This window comes from Peromyscus maniculatus, chromosome 14 (genome assembly GCF_049852395.1).
Source record: "Peromyscus maniculatus bairdii isolate BWxNUB_F1_BW_parent chromosome 14, HU_Pman_BW_mat_3.1, whole genome shotgun sequence".
Lineage (NCBI taxonomy): Eukaryota > Metazoa > Chordata > Mammalia > Rodentia > Cricetidae > Peromyscus > Peromyscus maniculatus.
In genome coordinates this window covers 65707403-65715929 of record NC_134865.1, presented here as the reverse complement: position 1 = coordinate 65715929, position 8527 = coordinate 65707403, and positions in this window count along the sequence as shown.

Sequence of the window (8527 nt, the reverse complement as noted above, 5' to 3'; positions counted from 1 at the left end):
TGGCTCTGCCTCCCGAGTGCTGGGATTAAAGGCGTGCGCCACCACCGCCCGGCTTGCTCTTTCTTTTATACTCTACACCTGTACACATGTTCACAAAAAGCATGCACATCAGGTACACAAATGCAAATATAGTACACACACACACACACACACACACACGTACTCAAACACAAGTGCACACAAAAACAATGATTAAAGATTAAAATAAACATTTCCACATAAAATTTAAACTATGATAACCATGAGTTTTCAAGTAGTCTAGTTTTATGACAAATGTTAACTATGGTTATGAAGTGAAGCAAGGTGTTAGAAGGTGGGGGTACTTAGAAGACACAGAGATATCTTAAATATGCAGACATGGGTGACTATGGGGGCTGGTTTAAGCACTTCATTTACATAAGGGGATTTGTTTCTTTAAAGTGCTTTGTGATTCAGTGCCCTGGTGTCTTTGCAAAGCCTTGTAGAACAACTGGAATTAAGCACTTAATCCTTCAACTTGTCAGTGCCTAGGAAAAGGAAAATGGATTAGCAGCTGAAGGTGCTGGGAGGTTCTGTTGACTTACACTTGTCTTCTAGAGCACACCTCATTCTTTGCTTTTTGCTATATTTTTCGTCATTTCTCATGAATAATGAAGCTGGTCTCTGCTGCTGCTTTAAGGGCACAACTTGTACCCAATCAACATGTCAGCGAATTGCCTGGTCCAATAGATGCATCGCCACTGATGTAATTAATGAATACCTTGCTCAACCAAGACCCCTGGAGGAGATCTATTGATATATGAAAGGACAATGTTAATGTCTTTCTCTTCAGGCTGCCATTGCTCTTCAATGTGCTGAGCATATTATGTGATTTTTCTGCTCCTTTAAAAAAATGATTGTTGGAGATACCTTATACATACTAGACAATAGCTTTATCCCTATATTATCCCACCCCTTCCCTAGCCAAATTTTTGTATTCTATAGGGTATCTGGAAAGGAACTAGGGCAGAGGAGTGAATACAGACAAAGTAAAATTTAGTGTGTGTGTGTGTGTGTGTGTGTGTGTGTGTGTGTGTGTGTGTGTGTAATGGGACATATTACTTTACATGCTTACTAAAATAGTGAAGTATAACAATCCTAATAACACAACCATAAAGTCTTAGCTCTTTTGCCTATTACTGGAATACAAACTCTGACAGAAGCAACTTAAGAGAAAATATGTTTATTCCGCCTCCCAGATCAATAGGACAGTTCATCATGGTGAATCAATGAAGGCAAAAGGCGTTCAAAGCAGCTGGTCACATTCATCTACCATCAAGAAGCAGAGTGGGATGAATACATGTTCTGCTCACTTCATTTTCTTCACTTACTTTGTTCAGGATCCTATCCAGAAGGGTGCTGCCCACAGTGAGTAAGTGTTCCCTCCTCAAGCAACATCAAGTTCTCCCCCAGAGGCCTACTTAGAGGCTGGGTGTCCAAGTGATTTTGTATTCTGTCCAGCCCATGATTAACACCAGCAATCACAAACAGTAATCTTGACTTTTGGTACCAGTGTTGCATCTTGACAGGTTTTTCTAAAAAGAAAAGTTAACTTGTGTATTCTTCATCTGCATCCTGGGAGGATGTCTAGTATTGGGTTTCTAGAATCATAATTTATAAATTTTGAAAAGAAGTTACATCACTAGCAGTCAAGATCTTCTTAACTTCTTAACTTCTTACTTAACTTCTTTCTTAACCTTCCTTAACTTCTCTTCCCCTTGGTAGTACTTTCCATTTTACCAGGTGCAGATGCATACTTTACTTTATGTATAGCAGCAGAATTTGCATACGAAGAAGATGATAATACACGGATTTGGATATAGGATTAAAGAGAAGAAAAAAGGGAAATTTTTCTAACTCTTATTGAGCCTTCCTGGTGTATGTCTATAGGATATGCTAAAACAGAGAGGTAGGACTATCAGATGGAATACTTCAATTCAGAGGAATGAGCTAACCAACACTTACATAAGCAGATAATCAGAAAATTATGTTAAGTACTAAGTGAACCGTACTTAAGGAAATTTGAAAGCAAATGACAAGGACAAAAGTATAAGTTAGTCTTTCTCAGACACACACACACAAAAATCTGATGCTTAATTTTGGTTGTATTTTCTTAATAATAAATAAATAGAAATCTACTTTCATGATGTAGCTTTAAAAATTTTTGGAATCATATTGCTTCAAGTCTTCCAGGATCACTCTTTCTTTTGACTCTGGGAACTTATTCTTAAAGACTAATGTAGTTTATAAAATGCAACTACTTTGTATCAAAATTTAAAGGAATCCATGTCTTCCGAATCCTACTCCAAGGCTCTTCATCATTTTTCTTTCCAACAGATGAAAGGAATTTAGAAAACTTGCCAAACATCAAAGTAAATTTAAAAAGGAATTTATAGGTTTGGAAAAGATCTGCTACTTATAATGTTAATTGAGTAAACATGACTAAAGATATGTGCACAAGAAGTTTTAAATCAAAACATAGTAAGTACAGGTTAAAGCAAGCATGCTGTTGGTGGAAGAAATGGGCATTTGATAACAGGAAACCATAAGCTATAGTCCATGGCATTCTTAAGATAATTGACAGCATGTCCAACTGTGAGAGCAATGACATATGTCAAATATCATTTCACAGACTTTAAATCTGTGCTTAAGAGCCAATTCATAACCCACTTAGACCTAGATTTCTGTCTTTGATTTCTTAAGACCACATAGATGAGTGTACTTTACAACATATATTAAGATTCACGATTTACAACACACACAAGGATGGTATTACTCAAATCTCAGAGCAGTGGATAATGGAACTTTCAGATCTGAAAGCAAAAGAGAAAAACTGCACACAAGGAAAGGTCAAAGAAGATCAAGTGGGAAAGACATGTAAAAGACCCTGCCCTGAAATCCACCCTTACTTCATTTAATAAAGTATTATAAACAAGCTTCTTATTTGGTTTTCTCTTTTTCTGTCTTCTTATCATCCACACAGTTTCCTATATAAAATTATGGAAACTTTTTTCCACTGTCACATAATGAATTTCAGCAAGCAGGGCGTCTTCCTTAGCCAGTACCTGCTTAGATCAATGTCTGAGTTTTTGACATTTTGGTAGGATCCTAGTCAGATTTTGGTAATAATATGTGGTTTTGTTGTTGTTTGTTTGATTTTTGTTTTTTCTCACAAAGTCTTCTACAGCAGGCTTGTGAATTATTTGTTTTATATATAAATATATAAATATATAAATTTATTTGTTTTAAATATTGCTTTTTAGTTGTAATATTAGGAAAAGAAATAGAGAAGCAAGAAGACACAGGGAAATCCTTGAATGAAAGTAAATGTGCAGACAATGTTTATTAGATAGTAATACAGTTTATTAACCAGAGTCTTTGAAGTTACTACTTGCATGTTTACTTCTGTCAGGGTATCTCTTTGCTTCCCTCAAGTAAAGTCTACAGAGCTGGGAAGTTCAAGCCTGCCTGTTCCAATCATGGACAACATCTGACAACATCATCAGATATGAATGAGGGAGGCAGGGGTGAAGTCAGGGTTTAAGTAAATTGAATCTGTTTTGGAATGGCTCCTCTGGGAGAGTGCATAGAAAGTCAAGCATGAGTAAACAAAAGGACTACAGAGATGTGCTGAGTGGGAAAAGACGGCATCCCCGTGAATCCACTTAGCCAGCTGACATGACTTTCTTTAATACTCCTCAGCAATTCCCAGACAGAAGCAAAGAACAATGTTTTCAGTTTCAAAAAAAAAAAAAAAAAAAAAAAGATGCTTAGCAAGTTCTGGAAGGAATGGGGTGTTGGTTGGGGGAGGCAGGAAAAGGGAGGAGAGGAGGATTTGTGATTGGTATGTAAAATGAATAAAAAATTTCCTTAAAAAATAATTCAAGGAGTATTAGACATACTTCCTGAGATGTACTAACATTGAAGGCAAGCTATTAAAAAAAAAAAAAAGATGCTTAGCAAGTAGAGAATTGAGAGAGCTTCAAGTATAGTGAGTGCATCTTGTATGTCGCCAGGTGGGCCTTTAAAGTAGACTTTTGCTTTTTTATCTTCCTTCCATGGTTTCGCTATCAGATGACAGCAGGATGTGGAGAGTGTACCCTGTGTAATCTTATAACTTTGGTGATAGATGAAGGGACACTATTCTATACTCTTTTCCCTGTGTGGAAACGAGATGGTGCCTGCTGATGTGGGGATGTTCACATGATTCCACTGGGCATCCTGATGCTTTCTGTCACACCTATGTAATTAATCACATCACTTGCTTATTTCTTGGCTCCTTTAGAGTTTATTGAACTCTTCCAGCTAGATTTTCCTCCATCAGCTTATGCTGGCATCACAAGTGCCTGTGATGATCAAGTACGCATCTCATTCTTGGCCCAATCAATCAATATGTGCAATATACACAATGTAGGCCCCTCAGCTCCACCAATTAAGTTCCTGTTTGATAATGACTTCCCATCTCTCTGCACAGATCTCATGTTAAAAATGACTAACGTTAAAATTGTTTCTTTCCTCACTGATTTATATTTCCTTTTCTTCCTCCTTTCTTTCTTTTTTCTTTTTCTTTCTTTTTTTCCTTTCTTCTCTTTTCTTAATTTTCTGTGTCTTCTTTCATGTCCTGATGTAAATCTGTACTTGTTACTTCCAGGGATTAAAAACCAAAATTTTAAGAGATATAAAATTTAAGTTGGGATACTCTGTCTTCAATGATCCCATCTGCTGGCTGATGACCTACTCAGTGATTTAAGGTTCTAAACCTCACATTGATAACTGTCCATATCTCTCTATCTGCTTTGTTTCTTCCAACTCTCTTTACTTTTTATTTTTGCCATCTTTCAAATTTGAAGAACTTAAGATGTTATCCTCTCAAATGCCAGTCCCCTAAGGCACATTATCCAAGAGAACAACCCTTGCCTTCACAAGGTTAGAACCAAAGGCTGAGGGGCCCCCAACTGCATCAGGCCCTCTGAATAGGTGAGACAGTTGATTGGCTTGATCTGTTTGGGAGGCATCTAGGCAGTGGTACCAGGTCCTGGGCTCATTGCATGAGTTAGCTGTTTGAAACCTGGGACTTATGCAGGGACGCTTGGCTCAATCTGGGAGGAGGACACTGGACCTGCCTAGACTGAGTCTACCAGGTTCATCTCAGTCCTCGGGGGGAGGCTTTGCCCTGGAGGAGGTAGGAATAGGGGGTAGGCTGGGGGGAAGGGGAGGGGGCCAGGAAGGGGGAGAACAAGGAAATCTGCGGCTGTTATGTAGAACTGAATGGTATTGTAAAATAAAATAAAAAAAATATAATGATGAAATTGTGAGTCAATTGCTGAAAATGTGTGATGTTCATTATCAACAAGCTAAATAAAAATAAAAATAAATATATGATTGAAAAAAAAAGAAAGTGAAAGATGTGAAGCAGATAGTCTTTGTTTCCTGGATAATGCCAAACTTCTGAGCCTATTATCTTGTTACCATGCAACACTAATCCAAATAGACTATAAGCTATCTTCTCTTAGCATCTAATTTCTAAACTTTCCAATTAGTATCTGTCAAGGTATATTGATAAATTTATATAAAATATCACACATGAATTATTATATGAAGTTGGGCTCTATCTGTATCGGTTATATCTATGAAGCAATATCTGTCATTTTGTCAGAAAAATAAAGTGTACTTAACAACAGAATCAAAGTAGTAATCACAATAGATGAGAAGATTTTAATTAGCAAGCATCTTAATCTTTCCATCAGCATAGATGCTTTTTCCTAGACTAGAACCTCTAATATTTAACAGTAATCTGTTTTAGAAGGTAGTGTGTTTTTGTTGTTGGTAGTGGTGGTCGTGGGATTTTTTTTTTTTTTTTTGGTTTGGTTGCTTTGTTTCTTTCTTGTCTTTTTTTTTGAGATTTCAAGATTATGAAATCAGCTACACTAACTCTTCATTTTTCTCTGAAGTCTTTCTGTCATAGAACAAAGTCAACGCACTGATTAGTTCATGTGTTCTGTTTTGAACTTGCATAACCTGGTCAAGTGTCTTTGTTTTTCACATGTTACCAGGATGCATCCCCAGTGCTCTGTCAAATTATAAAAGTAGTTTTGGTATTCTCTCTATGAAAATCGGATGACTTACATATGTAATTAATGCATTGTGTTTGAGAATTGCCTTAATATGGGGTAACTTCAAATAAATTTATGATGGGAAGCTAATTTCTGTAAATTAAGTACAAAATAAAGAAGGGTCATTTCTACTCTTTCAAATATGCATTCACTGTCTTGTCAGAAAATGGGAGAGAAAGGATGAAAAATAAATTAACTGAATAAATGTAACTTCAGCTACAGAAATCTCCATTATAGGCCATTTTGACTGTGGAGTTTGAGGAGCCACATGCTGAACAAACAAAGGCTATAAAGAAGTGTTGTTCATAGAAACTTAATCACCTGCATACTTTTGGTTTCACACAGTAGATTTCTACAACAAACAGCCACAATGTTCCTGTGTATACCTCCACAGTAAGTAAATTTCAGGAAATCATAGAGGTTAACTGAAGAAGGAAGCACTTGAGAATGTAAATGGTGGGGCAGGGAAGCAATTTACATTGATATTTCACAAGTGGTCTACACTGAAAGGTACAGTGGTTCATGGAGAACCTGGAGCAATGGGAGTGGTGCACACTTAGTTTATGGAAATACTTGGTAAGAAAATGAATTGTAAAAGTACAAAAAACGTTGATATCATATGAAATAATGTTAAATGGAAGATAAAACTAAAGCTGCAAAGCATTATACCAAACAGGATAGAACCTTACAAAATTGTGTATCTCCCTCAAATGCTCCCTATCTACAATTTTCCCTTTGTTTTCTATGAATTTGTTGGACACATTCCAAATGCAGATCTTCATAATTAGAATTAAAACCATTGTCGAATACCTTTTACAAATTCCATTTGCTGTAGAAAAGAGAGAATAAATATTTAAGAGGAGATATTAAGGAGCAGCCTTGAATTTATGCATCAGTTACTATTCTAAACAGAATGAGACTCATTAGAGATAATGCAGAAACAGGATTTATTACAAAGAACAATTACACAGAGAAGATTTGGTAGAGTCATTTGCAAAAGATTGTTTTCATTGTCTCTTGTTGGACTTATTCTTTTGTTAGATAGGCATGAGAGAAGGGGATTTGGAAGTTGGTGAGGATGAAGAGGATTCCACAATAAAAGCCAATACTTGGGATTCTGAAAGAACTGAGCAGTTAAGAGCCCTCACTCATTGCTCTTACCTAGTATCTGAATTCTATTCCAAACACCCACATGGCAGCTCATAAGTATTATAAACATAGTTCCAAAGGTTCTAATGATTTTTTTTCTGGCTTCTGTGGGCTGAACACACATGTGGTACATTAGCATGCAGGCAGGAAAATACTCATATGCATAAAATAAAATTAAATAAAATCTTATAAAACCAACATAACCATCAAAACCGGTATCTAAAATAAAATTCGGCCTATGCTCATGTCAGTACCTATGAAGTCGATGCTGTGGATAAAAAAGGAAATGATACCACTGTTCTGTCAAGTGGTGGCAGAAGATTTGACTAGTTTTCCTACCCTTAGCAATGGACTGAGAAGAAGAAATTTGAAGAAATTGTTTTATTTTGAAGATTCTCACGTCAAAGAAAGATAGTCCCGTATCAACTTAAATGGAGAGAAACTAAAATCAGAACACAGACAAAGTTATCTTCTCTCTCCATATCTATTCAATAGAGCATTTGAAGTCTTAGTTAAAGGAATGAGAAAACTGAAGGTGATTGAGGGAAGAAGTCAAAGTATCTTCACGGCAGATGATATAATAGTTCATGTGAGTGACCCTACGGATTCCTCCAGGAAACTTCTACAGCTAATGAATGTTTTCAGTAAAGTAGCTAGATACAAAGATAAACACTCTCTATCTTTCTCGATCTCTGTCTCTATCTATGTCTATGTCTGTCTCTCTCTCACACACACACATACACACACACACACACACACACACACACACACACACACACACACACACACACACAGAGCCACCCAGGCAAAAAACAAACAAACAAAACAGTAGTATTGCATTTGCTTTCTCAGTATACAAATGACAAATGGACTGAGAAAGAAATCAGGGAAACAACTTTAACAGTAGTCTCAAATAATATAAAATACCATGGGGTAAAGCTAATCAAGCAAGTGCAATACTTATATGATAAAGTTTTTAAGACACTGAAGAAAGAAATTGAAGATGATCTGATTATGGAAAAATCTCTCATGCTCAGAATCAGTAGAACTAACACAGTAAAAAGGAGTATTCTACCAAAAATAATCTACAAATTTAGTTCAATCCCTTCAAAATTTCAATAGATTTTTTTTTAACAGATCTTGAGAGGACAATTTCCAGCTGCATCTGGAAACACCCCACATAGCTAAAACAATTCTGAATAATAAAATAACTGCTGGAGATTTCACCATCTCCATCTTCAAATCAT